Source organism: Protopterus annectens, chromosome 16.part0 (assembly GCF_019279795.1).
Source record: "Protopterus annectens isolate FY-2018-M chromosome 16.part0, PAN1.0, whole genome shotgun sequence".
Lineage (NCBI taxonomy): Eukaryota > Metazoa > Chordata > Ceratodontiformes > Protopteridae > Protopterus > Protopterus annectens.
The window spans coordinates 228924487-228948100 of NC_056750.1; the positions used below are offsets into that span (position 1 = coordinate 228924487).

The 23614-nt window shown below is 39.8% G+C and overlaps 1 non-coding gene across 1 annotated transcript; it reads left to right on the plus strand.

Moving 5' to 3' along the window:
• The first annotated feature begins 21938 nt into the window (after nt 1-21938).
• Nucleotides 21939-22010, plus strand: TRNAY-GUA. Its single transcript has one exon. It is a non-coding gene; the product is annotated as a tRNA-Tyr (tRNA).
• Nucleotides 22011-23614: the final 1604 nt, after the last annotated feature.

A 23614-nucleotide genomic window follows, 5' to 3' on the forward strand; every position in this document is an offset into this window, starting at 1 on the left:
AGCTGTGGTAGATATATCTGAAAAAATATATATATCTTTTCTACAGGCTGCTGACAGTGAAACAGGAACATAATATCTGGGTATCTTTAAGTCTTTTAAAGCCTGTAAGGACTCCTTCCACTGAACTCACTCATACAGTCACTCTTGTGGGAGTAATGCATCACATTCATATTTTCCAGATGACAATTCACAGACTATGGCCTTACCTTTTATAGTCGCAGGTGCAACCAACCCAATGGGATCATAAAGGCTGTTCACTGTAGATAAGATCCATCTTCTGGTTAAGGGCTTTTCCTCTTAAGAGACCTGAAAAACAAAACCGTCTGTTTCTAAATCCAAGCCTAGTCCTACACTTTTCTGAAGAGGAAGCATGTCTGTACCCAGACAAAGATCTTTAAGGTCCTTAGCTCTGTCTTCTGCAGAAAAGGCTTCCATGACCTATTTGCTGTTGGAGGTGATCTTACCAAGACACAGATTAGATTCTGCCAGCATCTGCTTTGTTTTGTTGAGAATGCCAATTGCTATCTCAAGAGTGCTAGCCAATGCAAGTCCATCATCTACATAAAAATGTCTCGAAGCAAAGTGTTTGGCATCTTGTCCATAATGTTCAGCACCTTTTAGGGCAGCTTTACACATACAGTATATAGCCACAGCAGGAGAGGGACTGTTGCCAAAGATGTGTAACACACACAGTATATAGCCACAGCAGGAGAGGGACTGTTGCTGAAGACATGTAACACACACAGTATATAGCCACAGCAGGAGAGGGACTGTTGCTGAAGACATGTAACACACACAGTATATAGCCACAGCAGGAGAGGGACTGTTGCCGAAGACGTATAACACATACAGTATATAGCCAGAGCAGGAGAGGGACTGGTGCCAAAGATGTGTAACACACACAGTATATAGCCACAGCAGGAGAGGGACTGTGCCGAAGACGTGTAACACACACAGTATATAGCCACAGCAGGAGAGGGACTGTTGCTGAAGACATGTAACACACACAGTATATAGCCACAGCAGGAGAGGGACTGTCACCGAAGACATGTAACACACACAGTATATAGCCACAGCAGGAGAGGGACTGTTGCTGAAGACATGTAACACACACAGTATATAGCCACAGCAGGAGAGGGACTGTTACCGAAGACATGTAACACACACAGTATATAGCCACAGCAGGAGAGGGACTGTTGCTGAAGACGTGTAACACACACAGTATATAGCCACAGCTATAACACACACAGTATATAGCCACAGCAGGAGAGAGACTGTTACCGAAGACATGTAACACACACAGTATATAGCCACAGCAGGAGAGGGACTGTTGCTGAAGACATGTAACACACACAGCATATAGCCACAGCAGGAGAGGCACTGTTGCCAAAGACATGCACTCTCATTCTGTACCCCACTACTTCTATGTCTATGTCATGATCTTTGTACCAGAGAAAACATAAATAATCTCAGTGGTCCTCTCTCACTAGAAAACAGTAAAACATCTGCTGCACATAAGCTGTGAAGGCTATGGGTCTTTTCTAAAGTGCATGAGAACTCCTAGTAGAGTATTGTTTAGATCAGAGCCACTTAACAGTACATTATTTAAATAAATACCTTCATACTCTGCACTGGAATCAAGCACAATTCTTATTTTATCAGGTTTGTGCAGGTGGTCAACACCAAACATTGGCTGATACCAGTATTCTTTATCTTGTTCCAATGGTCCTCCAATTTCAGCATGATCATTATCCAGCGTTCTTTTGATGAGTACTGTGAAATCTCTTTTTACCCCTGGCTTTCTTTATAAGGTTCTGCGAAGAGAGTTCAGGCATTTCATAGCTTTTTCTCTGTTATAAGGTAAATGACACCTGGGTGGGCAAAAAGACAAAGGGGCCACCCAGCTGTTATTATCATCCTGGTAAGTCTCTCTAGCCATGATCAGGAGAAAGGCTTGATCTTCTATGGACAGGGCTTGCTTATCATCATCCTTTGATTTCGGTAACACTGAAACCCCTAGATTATCAATTTCTGTGTTGAAGATATCTTCTTTGCTGTGTGAAGAAGAGTCCCAAAACTGTGTTAAGTTATCAAAGCTTTCTTTAACAATGAAATTGTTCTGGCATGGACTGAAAAAAAAGGTATGCAGCCATTTGTTAACACAGACATCTTTAAAGAACTGATGCTTTTTGGCTGGTGAGCTGATCTCAGTCAAACTTCTCCTACAATGACCCACCCCAAATCAAGTCTCTGAGCATACGGGGCATTGACTGGTCCATTAAGTTGCTTATGCACCTTGTGTACTTCTAAAATGTCTTTTCCAAGAAACAAAAAGATAGAAGCACCAAAACTAACAGCTGAAATGAGGTGAGCAATTGGGTGAAGGTGAGGATGATGACAGACCACCTCTGGAGAAGGAATATCTGATTTGTCATCAGGTATCATGCCTCACTCTATCAGTGTAGGTAATCGCGGTCACTTTTTCTTATCCAAAGATTCAATAACAAAGTCTATGGCTCTTCTGCTTGCAGTTTCCATAATGCCTGTGCACGTCTTTGGAGTATATGGAGCTGCAGTTGTTTTAATATTAAAGATATCAAAAAAGCCTGACATTGCACATGCTCTATTGCTCTGCTCATCAAGAACTGCATACATCTTTACTCTTTTCCCAGTGAGATAGACAGTCACTAAGCAGATTTTAGAACATGACCATGGATTTTTACCTTGGCCACAGATTTCAGTGCAGTTAGACCTTACTTGAAGGAGGTGAGTCCTCGACTTGCTCCCTGCCCTGATCTTTCCTGACTTCTACAGTCTCTGCTGATTGTGGAGGTAGATCAGGGTGTAAGACTGCTATGTGTTTCCCACTGCCACATTCTGAGCAATCAACTGATATTTTACAGTCTTTAGCTATATGCTTAGTAGATTTTCAGCACTTGAAAGAGATGCCATTTTGTTTAAGAAAGGACATTCTCTCCTCAATAGGCTTACCTCTATACCCTTTGGACTTTTTCAGGGGATGAGGCTTTCGGTGAATTGGGAATTGTCTGTCAGGCCTTTCTACAGTGTCCACCTCACTACTGTCTTGACATTTTGTGGCCTTTGAAGGTACAGTTGTTTTGTGTATGAACCCAGAGGTCCTACCATGAGGTCTGGAAGGCTTTTCTAGCCTGGACAGCTGATTTATGCTGCTGATGAAGGGAAAGCTGGGGTCACTCCTGATCTTTGCTTGCTGCTAAACTAACCTAGAAAAACAAAGAAATGGTGAAAAGCTTCTCAATTTTCCTTCTTTTATTTAGCTCCAACAGACGTCTACTTTTGTTGCAAGGAATATGGTAGTTTCTTCACTACTGGATTACTACCATGAGCAGTGTCTAAATATGAAAGTCCTAGCAAATAGCCTTCCTTTTTAGTAGTGTTATTCTAGAAGAAGATCACCCAGTTGTTGTAGTTTTATATTATCTTTATTGCTCAACTTGGGGAAGACGTCAAGCTTTTTCAGTAGAACATCTTTTATTGCTTCAGGTGAGCCATACCTTTCTTCCAGTCTCTGCCATGCCATGTTGAGTCCTGCCAAAGGGTTAAATAAGTATACTTTGCACATGTTTTTTGCATGCTCTGCTGACTCTTTGCCCAAACATTTTATCATTAAGTCCAGCATTTCCGCAGCTGATAAATTTAAGTCTCTAGTTGCACTCAGAAAGGAGGACTTCCATGCCTGATAGTTTTCTTGACTGTCATAAAATGTGATGAAATCTGAGTTAGCCATTTCTTTGCAGATAAGATACTTTGTGACATCTTGTATGTTTTGGTGTTCAGGCATGCAGTCCTTAGGCTGTGGTAGTGGGAGTCCTTGATTTACATTTCTAGGTAGCTCTGGAGGTTGTTTTTTGTTGGTTTGACACTACTGACATCACAAGGCTGACCAGGCATACCCAGGACATCTGAATGAAATATATGAAATATGTAAGGAGAAAATACCACTCTGGACACAGAAATAAATATAAAGTTAGCACTTTCGTTTATAAAATATATAAACTTCTTCAAACAAAAGTATACAGGAAATAAACCATTTAAATAAGCATTCAAGAAGTGACATCATTTCCCATTCAAAGAAAAAAGTCACAATAAAAGTCCCATTAAACATCAAAATAAAAGACATGCCTCAAAATAAGATATCCAACTACACAATAGACCCATTGAACAAAACTTTAAATAAAATCCTAAACACTACAAATATATGCATAAAATATATATAGAAGTTAGAATATTTAAATAATTAACTACAAAAATACAATAATAAATGTTATCTACATAAAGACTTCAGTTTCAAAACACTCATGATAGAAATAGTGTCATTCAATCCAGGTGAAACTAGGTTGCAGCACAGGGAGATCCCATGGCTACACCTGTTTGTTGCAAATAGAATTTAGATTCAAAAGGAAATAATAAGTTCCAGTAAGTATATGACCAAATCAATAACATGCCCATCCATTTTCTGGTCCAACATAAAATTCCTAACCCATTCACATCCAAGGTCTTGTGGTATACAAGTGTACAAATCACAAACATCGATGGTAAAAAATTTAAATCTTCATCAAAAGGAAAACTATTTAAAGAATCCAAAAGCCCAGGAATCCTTGCAAATTTGTTTTGATTTTTAGTAAATCTTTTAGTTTACAGTCAATGAATCTGGCACACCCATAAGTGATAGATTGCCTACCATCGATGATCGGACGAAAAGGGGGTTTATTTAAATTCTTATGGACTTTTGGCAACCCAAATAATGTAGGAATAACTGGGTGTGTGATGTTAAGAAAATTAAATAAGTCAATGTCAATGCGGCTTTCATGAATAAGTCATTAATGAAACCTTTAAGTTTACGATAGGCTCCATTAATTTCATTAAGAGAAACACATACATAAGCTGCACTGTCCAAAACAAGCAATATATTAGTTGTATAATCAGCCTTATCCATAAAGGCCAAACCACCCCTTTATCTGGTTTACATATTCGTATGTTAGCAAACTTTAGGCTATTCAAAGCATCTTTTTCCTCGAAAGTAAGATTGTCATCCAAAGAATTAACTGGATAATGTACATTTAATAAACTTCTAAAGTCATTCTCACAAATTTTTCAAAAGTGAAATAGAAGGATGTAAAAAATGCTAGCCACTTTGAAATCTTTAATAAGACTAGGAGTATTAGCAAACATCACATTCAAATTTAATTTTCTAGTAAAAGTCTTTAGGTCAATCAAGGACCTAAATGCAGGAACAAATGAAAGACCTTTTGCCAAAATGTCCACAAGCAATGGGTCAGGTTCAAAAGAGGAATAATTAAAAATTTTAAAGTCCTTGGTAGCATTAGTTATAACAGTCACAGAACCTACTACATTAAGAGTCCCAACTGAAATTTCACCACGAGGACCCAAAGAGGTTATCTCTTCCTCCTGTTCTGAAACTTCCTTTTCTTCTGATTCTGAAAATGAGCGGCACATTGCTGCCCGTTGAAAAATGAGCTGCATTGCTGCCCCCTGCTTTGAATTCCTCTGGTTCTGAAAACCCTGCTGTTGGTGAAAGTTAGAACTAGAATCACTATTGGCATTCCTATTAGCTAGCCTTTCACTCCTTCTAACCGAGAGACATTTCTATTCATACTGTCAACATTATTGTGGTCAATACAATTATTATCAAGTTCAAAATGAGAATCATCGCCACAAACATCAACAATTATACTTGAACTATTCCTTACATCATTCACAGGGTTAGAAAAACCCTTGTTATATGCTAGCGAATCCCTGTTCAATTTTTTAATTTTATTCTCTCTAATTTTGTTCAATGCATTATCTAAACTAGAAAAAATGCATAAAAAGTCAAATTTGTATCTTTGAAAATCCTTGTCCAACCTGATAGCATTATCCATGTTAGTTCATTCTGTAAACAGTCTATTTGCTTCTGATAATTTTTTAATAAACATTCAATGAATTCAAGTCCTTGTTGGTCAAATAAGTTCAACAATTCTTTGTGGAACGTAGAGTTTAAAATAATACCAGTGGGAAAACGCCACTGTCGAAGTCCCTTTGGGACCTGCTTCCTTTTGATACATTCAGTAAGATACTGAATTTCAATCTGAAGCTTTTTAAACATAAACAATTTAATGTCAAATATTTTTAAGTTGTTAATTATGGTGTTCTCGTTCTCACAAGAATGCCCTGCTTGTGTTTCTACAGTAGCTTTGTTTAAAAAGCTTGCGCTGCCGGCTTTAAGCCAGTCATTCAAGCAGGGCAAAGCTGAAACAGTACTTACAGAGTTATCACATTCGTTGTTCACGAAATTAGCATTCACGACATTTCCACTGGATGTCCGGTTACCAGAACAAGGCAATGGAGTAGAGTTAGAGGTGTTTGTAGTTGTAAAACCCCAATCCTCCGATCCTAGGGCAACCCTTGAAGTTGTAGCCATAGGCTGCAATGGTAAATCCTTTTGAGAGCTGTTGCTAGCACTTCCGGGTACACGAGGCAAAACTCCTGCAACTTGGCTTGCCAAGGAGTCAACGCGTTGTGTCAACAGTTCAATCAATGCTGTGAGTTTCCCATAGCTGCTAGATACACCAGGTTCAACATTAGATGAATGGTTGTTAGAAGGTGAATCTGTAGATTCAAATAACGGCTGTGACCCAGTTGCAATACAATTCTTCATAATGCCACAGACAAATGAGTGCAAAACAAAAACTGAATGAAATATGTAAGGAGAAAATACCACTCTGCAAAAGGTCTTTCATTCGTTCCTGCATTTAGGAGCAATATTGCTAGGTCCTTGATTGACCTAAAAACTTTTACTAGAAAATTAAATTTGAATGTGATGTTTGCTAATACTCCTAGTCTTATTAAAGATTTCAAAGTGGCTAGCATTTTTAACCCACCCTTACATCCTTCTATTTCACTTTTTGAAAAAATTTGTGAGAATGACTTTAGAAGTTTATTAAATGTACATTATCCAGTTAATTCTTTGGATGACAATCTTACAAAGATGCTTTGAATAGCCTAAAGTTTGCTAACATACGAATATGTAAACCAGATAAAGGGGTGGTTTGGCCTTTATGGATAAGGCTGATTATACAACTAATATGTTGCTTGTTTTGGACAGTGCAGATTATGTATGTGTTTCTCTTAATGAAATTAATGGAGCCTATCAGAAACTTAAAGGTTTCATTAATGACTTATTCATTGAAGGTCAGATTGACATTGACTTATTTAATTTTCTTAACATCACACACCCAGTTATTCCTACATTATTTGGGTTGCCAAAAGTCCATAAGAATTTAAATAAAATGGTAGGCAATCTATCACTTATGGGTGTGCCAGATTCATTGACTGTAAACTAAAAGATTTACTAAAAATCGATTCCTGGGCTTTTTGGATTCCTTAAATAGTTTTCCTTTTGATGAAGATTTAAATTTTTTTACCATCGATGTTTGTGACTTGTACACTTGTATACCACAAGACCTTGGATGTGAATGGGTTAGGGATTTTATGTTGGACCAGAAAATGGATGGGCATGTTATTGATTTGGTCATATACTTACTGGAACTTGTTTTAGCTAACAATTATTTCCTTTTTGAATCTAAATAATATTTGCAACAAACAGGTGTAATACAGTAATGGCATTTTGGGAAACATATTTTTTATTTAAAGACTTTATTTGGATGATATTTTATTCTTTCATCATTTATTGAAAAGTTACTGATTTTACTGATTTCTTGGATTTCACTTGGGACTTTTAGATGTAAAATTAGTCAAAAATTTTGATTTACACACATTTACATCTAGGATTTTTCGAAAACCCACTTACTCAAATGCATTCCTCCATTTTTCTAGCTGCCACCTTCCATCAGAAGAAGGGAGTTGTTAAGGGACAACTAGTTATTTGGATGAGTGTAGTTTATTAAGGGACATGTTTATGAAAAGAGGTTACCCTATTAACTTATTGGATGAACTCATTTTTGAAGTTACATCTAAAAGGACATATGGTTACTTTAAACCAATTCTAAGTTATGTTATTTCATCTGGAAATGAGAATCTTGAGTGTGTTAATGATATTATAGATTCACCTAACACACTGATTCCTTTAACACAGCAATTTGAGCATGAAAATAACAATAACTTTTTTCTAAGGATGAAAAGGTAGGAACTTAAAAACTATCCTTGAAACAGTAAATTATTTGTGGGATGTTTAAATGTGGATCATGAGGATAAATACAACTGCAACACAAGAGGGTGGTCTACTTGGCATTATGTCAAGAATTGCCCATCTTTCTTGTTGGCAAACTGATAGGGTTTTTTAAAAATCAAATTTATGAACAAAATGCCCTGGCTAGACATATTTTGGCCTTCCCACATGAATTTTGTTTTTTTTTTTTTATAGATTGGGTTGTTTGAAAAGAGGGAGGTCTTCCTTCCTCCAACTTGAGGAGAAAGAAAGAAGAACTATGGCAACTTGTAACGTTCAGCCAGCCTGGATTGAATTACACTATTTCTATCATGAGTGTTTTGAAACTGAAGTCTTTATGTAGATAACATTTATTATTGTATTTTTGTAGTTAATTATTTAAATATTCTAACTTCTATATATTTTATGCATATATTTGTAGTGTTTAGGATTTTATTTAAAGTTTTGTTCAATGGGTCTATTGTGTAGTTGGATATCTTATTTTGAGGCATGTCTTTTATTTTGATGTTTAATGGGACTTTTATTGTGACTTTTTTCTTTGAATGGGAAATTATGTCAGTTATTGAATGCTTATTTAAATGGTTTATTTCCTGTATACTTTATATTTATTTCTGTGTCCAGAGTGGTATTTTCTCCTTACATATTTTATACCCAGGACATCTGCTGGCTTTGAGCTGGATTCTGCTTGCATTATTTTAGCTGACTGTTGGTTTGCATGCATAATAGTAAGTTTCTGGATGTATTCACCTTTACATTCAGCAGAGGAGGGAGGTTTTTCTGGGACTTCTAGTTCTATGTGAGTTATCTCACATACTGATGAATCTGCTTCTAGGTAGGCAGTGACTTCTGCTGCTGCCACAGAAGGTGCTCTCTGGCACTGAAGAATATGCAGGTTAGCTTCTAATTCTGTTTTTTTCTCATTCTTTTCGGCCTTCTGTTGCATCATGATGGCTTTTTTTTGGCAAATGCTAGTTGCACATGTGCTGCCTCTGCTTTGGCATGTGCTCTGATTGCTAAGGAACATGCTGAGGACATCTTACTGGATCTAGATGATTTGGAGACATGTGACCGTGCATCATCATGCTGGTTACTAGGGCCATTCTCCCTGCTATGCTGTGTCATGGGGGGGGGGCATATTCTCAGATTTATACTTCTTCCCTGATCTCAGACTCATGTTTAAAGTGCAACGACTTCTTGTATTCTAGTCTGCAGGGATCACCTTTTTACTGTTCCATTCTCACAGCACTGTGCAATGCACAGTAAAGCTAAACAAACAGCACTTTAAGAAACTCCAATAAATGAAAGAATCAGGGTTTTTTATAGCTTTACTGAGATTCCTTAACTTTAATACTGTAAAACTGCAACGCAATACAAATAGCAAAATATCAGTATATGTACAACTTTGTACAGTACACCTAAATACAAAAGAATTACAATATACAGATTACTCACAGGAGATGAGATTATCAGGGCCTGAGGAAAGAAGGTTGGGACTGTACTCCATAAGGGCTAGAAGTAAAAAGAAGCTGCTTCCTGACTGACTTACATCACTTCCTGAGAGTTGCTATAATGCTGTAAAACAAGTTATTCTGACTGTCATAAAATAAAAGGCCACTAGATGTTAGCAACATATCAATAAATGCTGAATCTAAACAACTATAATATAAACTGCCTGACTATACTATGAAGGGCAGAGTAACCACCATGTTCTTGGGGTTTACCATGTGTAAATCAATTTATACCACAGATTTCTTGGATGTTCACCTCTATGTAGATCCACATAGCAATGGAAACACCTATCTATTTTCATAATGAATGTTGAAAGAATAGCGTATTGACCAAAGAAAGTATGCATCCTAAATATATTTATCCTAATGTGATTAAAAACCAGCTAATGAGAGCATCTAGATTATGTACTTGAGATACTGACTTTGATAAAATTGTTCAGATGATGGGTCAAGTGTTCCATTAGAGATGTCATGACAGCTATACGATTGATACAGTAAAGAGAGAAATGATAAGTAAAAGAAATTCCATAGGTAAACCCATTTTTTTCACCTAAGGGTGATGGCAATCATGATATAAGGCCACCTAAAAATTCATCCCATGCTATACAGCATAGAGTTAGATTTCCTCTTAGATATATGAGTGATGTGAACTTGATTTGTGATGTTATTATGGGAAACTGAAGAATTTTAACAACTGATGAGAAGATACTTAATATTGTCGGTGAAGTGCCTTCTTTTCTCTTTAAAAATTCTCTGAATTTAAAAAGACAACTCTGCACCAATAATCAAAAAATAGATGGTAAGATAAAGTCAGCTAGAACTGGCTCATATGCTTGTTGCTCATGTTGAGTATATTCAACCATTACCAAAGAACAGGAATTTCAGCATCCTAAATATAGTTTTACTTCCAGACCCAAAGCATATGCAGATTGCAGATCTAAGCATGTGGCATGTTTGGCAACATGTGATGCCTGCCAATGTTTTTATATTGGAAAAAACAACTTGATGCTTAAAGACAAAATTAGTAGACATCTATATGATATTAAGACATCAAATATCAAGAATGCATTGGTGAAAAATATTCTGGACTGCAACGTTGACTTTTTTCTTTTATGGTACTGCAATGTATTTATGATCACAGCAGAGGTAGAGATATAATTAACTGAACTGAAAGATTAGCGTTAGTGTGGATACTGAGATTGCAAGTGGATAAATATCCAGGTTTAAATGGATGTTTACCCTTAAAACCAGACCTTAGTGGGCATAGTGTGAAATGCTGATTTGAATGGTTTAGTTTCTTAATGAGATTGATTTGATTTGATAGTCTGCATATAAATTTTCAGTGTGATTTGTTGCTGTAAGATCTGAGGAAGCATTAGTTTAACATTAAAGTGCTCATCTTTTATACTGTTTTTAATTAACCTATAGGTGTTTTAACCATTTTTTAAGTATATGAAGAGAGCCATGACAGCAGCACTGGTTTATTTTTCTATAATAGTCATTCTGTTTTTACGGTGCCTGCTCGTAATTACTGTTCGACTGTTTTGTTGGCTTTATTAACATATACAACGTATGATCAAATCTATAGTATTTTCCTGGAAATATGGGAGATAATAACTGTGACACGCACCTATATCCCATGGGTTTGGGGGTAGCATAGATGAGTTACTATTATGGCAGTAACAAGGGGACACCCCTGTTTTGGTGGGCGGGGGAACAAACCACAGCTATACTTAGGGTACAGACAAGTCTGAAGTTAGACACTGCAATGTGTAGCCTCACTTTCTAAGTTCTCTCTTAGATGATGTACGAGTAGTCTGCTGCAGTAGGACTGCATGAAGTTTTCGTGCATAAGGTGCATTTTGTGCCTGCTTATTACAAATAAACACATACTAGTAAAATAGTGCCAGTCATCAGATGCTACTTTAATTTCTGTACAAATACACCACTATTTGCTTGCATACTCTACCATGTTCATACATACAAAGGATGTATCATAATACTCTAGAAGACTACAGTGTAGGTTAAGGACCTACCTTGCAAATACAGTGGTTGACACAACTGTAGTTTAGGGCTGACTCTGTCTGATGCAAGCAGTACACAGCCAATACATGGATAGGAAAAGGTTGTGTGAGTTTCCTGGCATCTTTTTTAATGCATGTATGTGAGTAGGAGAAAGATATTAGTCCTTAGGTCCATAAGTGGTCAGTGAATGTGTTGTCTCTCAGCCAAAGCAAGGGCATACTGAGCACACCTATGTCTGCTCCAGGGACAGCAGCTTGGTTTTCCTTGTCTGAGTCCTTCTTTGACTGCGACTCTGGTGACCTAGGTATTGGTGGAACAACAAAATCAATTGACCCCAACTGCCAAAGGTGTCCCAAAGTGGTACAACAAAGTAGGAAAGTCTTCAAGGTACACCACCATGAGCTTGCACTGAGTCAACAGTGATAAAACACTCTTTATTTGAAGAAAAACAATAAAAATGTTAAAAACACACGCAATTCCCAGCTGAGATAAGAGCTTTAGGTTTCTTAAGCCTTCTTCAGATCATAAATAACAAGTGCTGGGTAAAAACATATATATATTGTATTGCAGCCAATCCACTGGCTTAAAAATATTTTTTATCCTATCAGCAGTGCACCTCTTAGTCCTTGGTCAGAAACAAACTGCACAGGATCTAGCTTCCAATCAAAATCCTTTGTTGCTGCTGCAGTGTCCTCAATCAGGTACGTACACTCTCTATTCTTTAAATCTCTGCACTCAGAGAAGGTTAACACCCTGTAATGTATAAGTACCAATCAAATTCTTTTAAGTATTGTTTCCTTCCACTTACTGGTGCAGCCTATTAAAGTCCTATTACCAAGCCTTCAGTCAATCTTGTAAACACTGCTATTTCTTCATTGTTCACAAGTACTTTTCCATTACTAACCTGCTGTAAAAAGTGGACAATGTTAAACTAATGAAATGGTTTTACCACTTTTTAACTTAATTTTAATATTTTTATTTGTATTATTCCTGTTCATCTATGCTTCCTCTATACATTGCTGTTTATTAGCAAAAGCTTCCTGGTGAACAAGAGAAAAACAAAAAAGACCCACATTAAGCAAAGTGTCCTCATTGCTTCATATCAGGAACAAAAGCCTTACGAAAAGGTTCTCATCCTGGTTGTCTGCATATAATCTTTTGGTTCAACAGAAGATATAAACATTCAAGATATTGGCAGAAAAAGACACACTTAGGGTAACTCCTATTGTGCTCCCAAGTTTACCATGTACTCCAGTAAGGAGGTACAGCCATTGCAAGGAATGTGCTTATGGTAATTATAAGTTTTTTTCACCTTTGCAGGATACAACTATCATCTTTTATTATTTATTTTTATTGCTTATTGTTACCAAGCGCCATCCTCTAATCACAGCCAGAGGATGTAATTAATAGAAACACAATCCATCGGACACTAAAAGTTCCAGATATGTCCTGTTGATGAGAGGCTACTAATTAATTCCACCCTTCAGGGTATTAGGGTGGAATCCCTTAGTGAACAGGAAGAAGGGTAGCAAAGGGAAGGGGGGAAGTACTGACTGACTTGGACAGTCCAAACAATTACAATTTCAAAACTATCCGGGGATAAAAATAAACCAATATAAGCAAATCAGCTAATATTGGATTAGTGCTGAAACTGCTTCCCATCTCTATGCCCTCCTGAATATAAAACTCTATTTAATCAGAGGGGAGCAGAGGTCCCCTCAACTCACATGTCATACCTAAGTTCTCACATACTTATTACAACTTAGCTTAAAAGAATGATATCAGTTCAATTAACAGTTAAGCGTCTATTCTTTAAAAATGGTTTCAATGGGATCATAATATTACGACCTGGTGGTTGGTGGGCTTGCAGATTCATAATCCAACCTATTTCACAAATTTCTGTGAGGTTTTGTATATCACCACCTCTAACATTGGTTGATATAGTTTCTAAACCTTTAAATGTAAATGCATGGTTGGGATTATGCACAATGTGGTTTGCTAATGCATTAATCGTGTTTTTATGTCTGATGTCTCTTAGATGTCATAGTATCCTTTCTTTAAACTTCTGATCTGTTTTGCCTGTATAAAAACCTAAGCATGTCATGCAAGTTGCTAAGTAAACCAGATGTTTGGTATTGCAGGTGGCTACTCTTTTACAGTAAATACTTTTGTTGTTATCGGATGTATAAAGGTTTTTTTTAGTGTCAATAAAAGAACAAGCTTTACACCTTCTGCATTTGTGGGTGCCCTGGTGTAGGACACTTTTCTTTTTACGGAGACCATCTTTATTAAAAAGTAACCTTTTGATGTTCTTCTTGTTCTTGAACACAAACCTAGGCTGTTCGCCTACTATATCCTTAATCTTATCATCCTCAGTTAGGACAGGCCTGTGACGCCCGTGCCCTGGCCCAGCAATCAAGGAGCTTCAATCCTCACCACTAACACTAGAGAGGGTAACTCCTAGAAGAGGAAAGGATAACTAATACACACAGTAAAGTACAATTTCCCTTAAGTGCACACAGGGATCACAGTCAGTCTGGGGCTAGTTGTTCCCTTGTTCACCAGGTCCCCAATAAGACTCCCCACTGGCACAGCTAAAGGGTCCAGGTCTCAGCCTAGCTGGGCAAGCTAAAACTTCCAGTACCCTCTCTGTCCAACCAGTGCTTCATGTCCATACCCAAGGAGCTGACACAACACACACACACTTTGAGAAAAGGTTATACAACCACACAGACCCTCCTGGGAAAAGGCTGGCACAGGTTCTCCAGCTGTGCCCCTCTTATCCAGACCATACAGTAGTAATTCCAGCCACCACCAAGTTAATAATTATTAGCTACTAAAAGGCCATTAAAAGGGTGTCCAATTATTACTGTGCAATATTATTATCCAATTGGTAATGTGACTATACAATCTAAGGCTTATTAGAGTGACCTATTACGACAACCTCTATAAATATGTAATGTATTTTAGACCTTATCTCCGCACAAACCAGCCACAGGTAAAGGTTTTAAAATATTTAATAATAAATAATTAAAACACAAGATAAAACTACTACATCACAGAGATGTGTAAGAGTTCAGAGATCACACAAAAACTTAAAACAATATTGTAGGAAATATCTGATTTCAAAGAAAAATACTTAGTCTAACTTTCTTCTAAGTTTAACTATTCCTAAGAGAAATCACAGTGCTATTATCTTACTTACATACATAAAGAGCAAGCAGTGCTGGGTTAGATGTCCAAGATCAAAATACTTACAGTCTCTCACTGAACAATAGTTTTTAAACACTAACCAACAGCTCTGCTGAGGCCCTCCCAAATTACATCATTTTAACACTTAGGTTTTCTCAGGCCACAAACTGCATTATTTAGCAAGCTAACACCTGCTCAGGAAATTACAACAATACAAGGCATTTCACATATACACTCTAGAAGAAACCAGAGCAATAAAGCACCTTCCACATGTAAATTCTGGCCCTTAACTTTAACCTTAAAACAATGGGCATGAAACCTTCATCCAGACCCACTGGAGTCAACTTGTAAAACATCAAAGAGATTCATAAGATCTTTTCAACTTCTAAAGACACATTTGAAATGCTTGGCTTGGTTTTCCTTACAGCAGATGGCAATGTTGCAACAATCTTGAAGTTCACATTTTACAGTGTTTTCTTACATTTAAAAACACAAGCCTGTAGATTTTACATTTATTTATACAATTGATAGAATTATGTATCAAATTCTATTTAACTAGGCTGACAGCCTTCACCCACATTCCTCCAATCTTCAAATCTCTTCCCCCCGGGGAACTCAAGCAAGTTTGTCAAGTGCCCCTTGAGAAACATTGCTTGAGAGTGTCAGGTCTATCTGGGTGTACCTCACCCCATTCCCTATTTTGAGAGCCCATCTGCATTGGCATTGCTACTCCCATTGCGGTGCTGCACTGACATATCATATGCTTGCAACCCCAGACTCCATCTTAGCAACTTGGCATTTTGCTGACTGGCTCTGTTTAACCATGTTAGAGGGTTGTGATCTGCATCACAGTGAATTTTCTTCCATACAGATAAGACTGAAGTTTTTGTAGTGCCCACACTATGGCTAGACATTCCTTTTCTACAGCTGCATAGCATTCCTTCCTGGGCTGGAGCTTATGACTGAGATAAACCACTGGGTGCTCTTCTCCCTCTGGAGAAATCTGGCTAAGTATAGCCCCCACCCCATAGTTCAAAGCATCCACCTGCACAACAAATTCTTTGCTATAGTCTGGACTGGCTAACACAGGGGGCCTCCCAAAGCTTCCTTAAGCTCTAAAATGCCTGCTCGCATGCTGAGGTCCACATTAACTTATCTGGTCTGTTCTTCCTTGTCAGGTCTGTGAGGGGAGCAGCTATGGTACTATAATTAGGAGCAAACTTTCTGTAGTACCCTGCTGTTCCTAAGAATGCCCTCACCTGCTTTTTGGTAACAGGTGCAGGCCATGCCTGAATAGCTTCCACTTTGGCAGGTTCTGGCCTTATCTTACCACTCCCCACTCTGTGTCCTAGGTAGGAGACCTCTGCCATACCCACCTGGCATTTGCTCAACTTAATGGTCAACCCTGCCCTCTGTAGTCTGCCCAGCACCTCCCTGACATGCTGAAGGTGCTCTTGTCAGGAATGTCTGTAGATAGCAATATCATCTAGGTAAGCAAGGGAAAACCCTCATTCTCTTGCTAATATATTATCCACATTATTATTCCACCAGCCTCTGGAAAGTTACTGTGGCATTCTTCATCCCAAAGGGCATCTTTGTGAACTTGTACAAGCCAAAAGGAGTCACAAAGGCTGACTTCTCTCTAGCACTGGGATTCAAGGGCACCTACCAGTAACCCTTGGTAAGATCAATAGATGTAAGATACTTAGCCCCACCCAGCTGCTCTATTGCCTCATCTGTCCTAGGCATGGGGTAAGCATCTGACTCTGTGTGACTATTTAATTTCCTGTAATCCACACAGAACCTGGTGCTGCCATCTTCTTTGGCACCAGTACTACTGAGGAGGGACTGCTGGACTCCTGAATCACCCCTAATTCCAACATCTCCTGTACCCTTTCCCTCAGAGTCTGTTTGACACTCTCAGGCACCCTATAATGGGCCTGCCTGATAGGCCTTTGGGGTCCTGTATCCACCTGGTGCTGCACCAGGTGGGTGCTCCCTGGTTTCCCAGTGAACATGCCCCCAAACTCCTGCAACACTGCTCGGATTTCTTGAACCTGGGTAGGAGATAGCTGCTGAGACATTGCTACCCCTTCCACCGAGGTGTCAGCCCGAGCCTCAATGAGGAGATCAGTCCCCAGATCTCCCTCAGACTCCTGCAATCCACTGCAAATGCTCAGCACAAGGGCCTCCCTATCATGATAAGGTTTCATCATGTTAACATGGTACAATTTGTGCCCCTGCCTTCTGCCTAGCAGTTCCACCATATAGTTAACATCACTAACCTTTCTTACCACTTTGTGGGGTCCCTCTCAATCTGCTTGCAGCTTGTTGTGTCTGACAGGAATGAGAACCATTACTGGCTGCATCACAGCATATTCTCTAGCTCGAGCATTCCTGTCATACCACACCTTTTCTTGTTGTTGGGCATCTGCCAGGTTCTCCTGGGCCAGGCCCATGAGTTCCCTGAGCCTTGTCCTGAGGTTCAGGACATATGCCACAACAGACTCCTTGTGAGACTCACACTCACCTTCCCACTCATCTCAAATTAAATCTAGAGATCCCCTCACCCTATGCCCATACAGCAATTTAAAGGGTGAAAAAACTGTGGATTCCTGGGGAACCTTTCTGTAAGCAACAACAGATGGAGCAAATATCTGTCCCACTCCCTCTTAAACAGATCTGCAAATGCCCGTAGCATGGACGTGATTGTAGAGTTTAACCTCTCAACAAGACCATTAGTCTGGGGATGGTAGGGGGTGGTCTTCATGTGCTTCACCCCACAGGACTTTCACAGACAAGTCTGAAATAAAGTTGGCACCTCTGTCAGACAGTATTTCTTTTGGGAACCTACCCTGTTGAAAATCTCTAGCAAAGCATTTGCCACCTTCTTGGCCTCAATGGAGGACAACACCACTGCCTCAGGGTATCGTGTAGCATAATCTACAATCACTAGGATATACTTTTTCCCTGTGGAACTTGGGGTATTCAGAGGACCCACAATATCCATAACTACCCTCTGAAATGGCCCCTCAATCACAGGCAAAGGCATCAAAGGAGCTCTCACCTTGTCTCCTGCCTTGCCTACCTTTTGGCACTGATCACAGGTCCTGCAGTACCCTGTTACATCTCTGGAAATTCCAGGCCAATAGAAGTTTTGCATAATACACCTCTTTGTAAGTTTTATGACCATATGACCTGCAAAGGGAATATCATGGGCTATGGCTAGAAGTGCCAGATGGTAAGCTCTAGGCACTACCAACTGCTGTACTCTCTCACCTTCTAGCCCTCCCTCTGGGGTCCACTCTCTGTACAGCAACCCTTTGTTCCAGTATACAGATTCCTCCTTCCCTTGAGAATCAGGTGCCTCCCTAGCTACCTGCCTCAGGCCTTGCAATGTATGGTCTGAGAGCTGAGCCTGTCTCAAATCTCTCCTTGTAACCCTTCCCAGCTCCCCTTCCACAGGAAGTCTGGCATCCTCTGACAGTGGTGTCTCACTGTCAGCCTGGGTACTACTACTCACCTCTACCTTTGCAGTCACTCTGTCCAAGGACCATCAGTACCCACAAGCAGCTGTGTCTCACATTCAGTTTCACTGCTACAGCATAGCTCACCCCCTGAAGTAACCACCTCACCAGTCCTGGCTGCAAGTATGCAGTCTGTCTGGGTCTCCCCCAGGCTACCAGAATCACGTGCTTGTCTCCTAGCCTGACTGCATTTAACTGCATAAGTACATGGTACTACCTCATCCAAATCTTCCCTCTCAGGACATCTGCAGGATGGTAGTTCCATACCCCTGTTGTCTCAAGACAATCTACTATTGGCATTTTGTCTTTCCCACTTACTGGCTCTTTCACCTTTTGTTTGCACCTTGCCTCCGTGGACATCTGTGTGCCACATGGCCCCACTGGTTGCATTCAAAACATTTAATGCTAGCTTCTGGATGTTTACCTGGACTAATAGCATACCCTGCTACTGGCAGATTCTGTTGGGGCAGTCTGTGCTGCCCACCATGGGTTCCTTTACTCCCATGAGCAGTAATGGGGGTCCCTTTCCTGTACAGGGCTGCCCTGCTTGCTAGGTATAGGTCTCCCTTCTTCCCCAACTCCTCTGAAGTAGCACACTGTCTATCAGCTAACTAGATCATCATGTCCTCAGGCAAAGTGCTAAGGGTTTGTTCCTTACCAAAAGGTCTGCCAGCCCTTCAAAAGTGGTGACCTGAAATCCCCTCACCCAGCTATGAAAATAAGTGCTCAGTTCATCAACATATTCACATACATTTTTATCTGCCTTGCGTCTATGCTCACAAAACCTTTTCTATACATTTCAGGTGTTAGCTTAAAACATTCCAACAAGTGTCTTTTTACAGCAGTATAATCAAAACAGTCAGTGTCATGCATTTTTGCTAAAGAAGTTACAGCTTTACCATGGAGTAAGGGGGGTCAGGAACCGTACCCAGAGCCCTTGGTCAACTTCATACTGTTTACATACCCACTCAAACATATGAATGAAACTATCAAAATTATCCCCCTCTTTAAACTGTGGAAGAAATTATTTACTGACTTTTTGTGCTTCTGGGGTCTGGTTACTCCCTTCCCCATTACCTCCATGACTCTGGCAAAGAGTCAGCATTTCCATCTCATGCTTCCTCTGCCGTTCATTTTCCTCAGCTTGTAGACTCCTCATTTTCTCAGCTGCTTCTAGTTCCATACACCTGGCCTCCAACTCAAGTCCCTTTAGCTCCAGCTGGATTTTTAAGTCCACTGCAAAAAGGTTGAGCAGTCCATTCTCCGAGGATATTGTATCTCCACTGTCAGTCTGATTATCCTCCAGGCTGCGGTTTTCTGATGCAGCTGTTACCAAGGCTGCAATCAGGTCTGCCTTAGTCAGGTTTCCATGCACCAGTCCCCTAGCCTGGCACATCTCTGCCAGCTGGCTCCTTGTCAGCTTTCCATACTCCTCTGCTGACATGCTGCCTGCACACCCTGACTAACACTAAGCTAACAAAAGAAATAAAACAATTGTGATCTGAACTCTGAGTATACACTGCGTGGCTGTTTTAGAGTACAAAACACTTTTAGAGATCACTGCACATAAGCGACAGGAATTGGCTCTACCCACACCACTACAAGCCAATTAGTGTTTGCCAACTAATCAATATGTGATGTGGATCTCACCACAGCAAACCAATATGTGATAGGATATCCCAACCACTGCCAACAATATGTGATGCCCGTGCCCTGGCTCAGTAATCAAGGAGCTTAAATCCTCACCACTAACACCAGGGAGGTCATCTCCTTGAAGAGGAAAGGATAACTAATACACACAGTAAAGTACAATTTCTTTAAGTGCACACAGAGATTACAGTCAGTCTGGGGCTGGTTGCTCCCTTGCTCACCAGGTCCCCAATAAGACTCCCCACTGGCACAGCTATAGGGTCCAGATCTCAGCCTAGCTTGGCAAGCTATAACCTCCAGTACCCTCTCTGTCCAACCAGTGCTTTGTATCCCTCCCCAAGTAGACAACACACACACACTTTGAGAAGAGGTTATACAACCACACAGACCCTCCTGGGAAAAGGTTGGCACATGTTCTCCAGTTGTGCCCCTCTTACCCAGACCATATGGTAGTAATTCCTGCCACCACCAAGCTAATAATTATCAGATACTAAAAGGCACTTAAAAAGGTGTCCAATTATTACTGTGCAATATTATTATCCAATTGGTAATGTGACTATACAGTCTAAGGCTTATTAGAGTGGCCTATTACGATAACCTCTATAAATATGCAATGTACTCTAGAGTTTATATCTACACAAACCAGCCACAGGTAAAGGTTTTAAAATATTTAATAATAAATAATTAAAACACAAAACAAAACTACTACACCACAGAGATATCTAAGAGTTCAGAGATCACACAGAAACTTAAAACAATATCATAGAAAAGATCTGATTTGAAAGAAAAATGTTTAGTCTAACTTTCTTCTAAGTGTAACTATTCCTAACAGAAATCACAGTGCTATTATCTTACTTACATACATAAAGAGCAAGCAGTGCTGGGTTAGATGTCCAAGATCAAAATGCTTACAGTCTCTCACTGAACAATAGTTTTTAAACACTAACCAACAGCTCTGCTGAGGCCCTCCCAAATTACCTCATTTTGACACTTAGGTTTTTTCAGGCCACAAACTGCATTATTTAGCAAGCTAACACCTGCTTAACAAACTACAATACAAGGCATTTCACATATACACTCTAGCAGAAACCAGAGCAATAAAGCACCTTCCACATGTAAATTCTGGCCCTTAACTTTAACCTTAAAACAATGGGCATGAAACCTTCATTCAGACCCACTGGAGTCGACTTGTAAAACATCAAAGAGATTCATAAGATCTTTTCAACTTCTAAAGACACATTTGAAATGCTTGGCTTGGTTTTCCTTACAGCAGATGGCAATGTTGCAACAATCTTGAAGTTCACATTTTACAGTGTTTTCTTACATTTAAAAACACAAGCCTGCATTTTACATTTATTTATGCAATTGATAAAATTATGCATCAAATTCTATTTAACTAGGCTGGCAGCCTTCGCCCATCTTCCTCCAATCTTCACAAGGCCAAAATCTATTTAATATTTCATAAATCCCTTTGTTATCAGTATTGTAAGTAAGAAGACAGTTTAGTCACTGAGATTCATAATTAAGGATATAGTAGGCGAACAGCCTAGGTTTGTGTTATTACCATAGGTGCATTGTTTTCTCATGGGTTAATTCATTACTTTTGAATTTGTATTTTTTCTGTCCGTCCAAAAAGGAACTACAATATATTAATACCAGGGACAATCTGTCATGAATAAATATGATCTTGTCTCATTTTATAAGTTAAGCAGAGCCAGGCCTTGCAAATATGTGGATGAGAGAATACCACTAACACTAATGAATCCTGGAAACATTGTTTTCACCAAGATTAAATTACGTTGAATGGGGGGTATAGCTCAGTGGCAGAGCATTTGACTGTAGATCAAGAGGACCCTGGTTAAAATCCAGGTGCCTATTGCAAGGGTGACTTTCACCCAAACAACCTGCACTTCTCATCACAAACCAGACACCACATAAAACACAAAATCAGTGTGCCGTGCAATCACAGCCCTTAGGGTAAAATAACATACCTAACACACTAGTAATAGGTGACTCTATAGTCAGGCACACTGATGTCCCACTCACTAGGCTGGACAAGCAGAAGGTTACTGCTAGCTGCCTGTCGGGAACCAGAATTTGTCACATAATACAAGCACTCAGGTCACTCCAGAACAAGTACAAATATGACTTTGTCATTGTTCATGTTGGTGTGAATGACCTGAGATGTACCTCCCTGGACTACATGAAAAGAGAAATGGAAGAGCTCTCTGATCATGCAGCCCAGGCTGGTATGACCCTGACCCTGAGTAGCACCCTGCCCTCACTGAGAATGATACCTCAGTATAAAGAAAAAATGATCAATTTCAACAATTGGATAAGTTTCTGGTGTCATTCAAAGGGGATCCAGTGTCTGTCAGGCTGGGACGACATGCTTGACAAGCCACATTGCTTCACAAGAGAAGGCTTGCACCTGTCACCCCTAGGCTTTCGAATACTGGCCAAGGCTCTTGCTGCCCCCATAGTGCCATTTTTAGGCAAGGCTCAAAAGTCAAACCCATCTCCATAAATAGCACAATTAACAAAAAACTGAGGGTTATGCTGCGCAAAGCCATGAGTTTAAATCTCAAAATGTACCCGCTTGAAGCACTCCTCAGTATGGAGAACGTTGACATCTGTGCAGTAACTGAAACCTGGTTCAAGGCTCCAGAGAGCACCCCAGCACTACCGGGCTACAACTCATACCACATGTTTCGGCCACAGAACATGGACCAAAACACAAAAGGAGGGGGTATATCCATATTCATCAAGGATACCCACGCCTCCAGGTTTGTGGTGCAGCATGATACCTCTGAGATCATTCATGTGCAACTAACATCGGGCAACTCTGCAATGCAAATTGTGGCCTGCTACAAATCACCCTCCATGACCCAGGACCACCACTCCTCCTTTCTGGAGACACTGGAAAATATGTAGGTCCTACCGAACACCCTGATATTTCAATTACCCTACCATTCACTAGGAAAACTACTTGAGTACAAATTCCCAGGCCCAGTGCTTCCTGGAATTCATCAACTCAAATGCCCTGAATCAGCTGGTAAACTCCCCTACCAGAGGTGAAAACATATTGGACCTGATCATCACCAACCAGAGGTCATCCCATCACTGGTTAGATCAGACCATAAACTAATCACTCTGGATGTCCACACCACACCACCACCCCCAACTAATGAAACCACAGTAAAAAAACTTTTCTAAAGAAAACTTCACCTTACTTAAGACAGAGGTGGTAAGTTTCACAGCCCCCACGCTAAAGGATAACGCTGCCCAAGATGCAGAAACCTTTACAAATTCACTCTATGAGCACTTACAAGGATGCCTGGATCATGCCATCCCTAGCAAAACCAAGACTCACTCCTCTAAGAGAAGGAAACCAGTTTGGTGGACCCCTGCAACAAACAGGCTATACAATAGAAGGAGGAAACTAGTTCAGAAAAAAAGCAAATCCCAAGAAGGAAAGACAT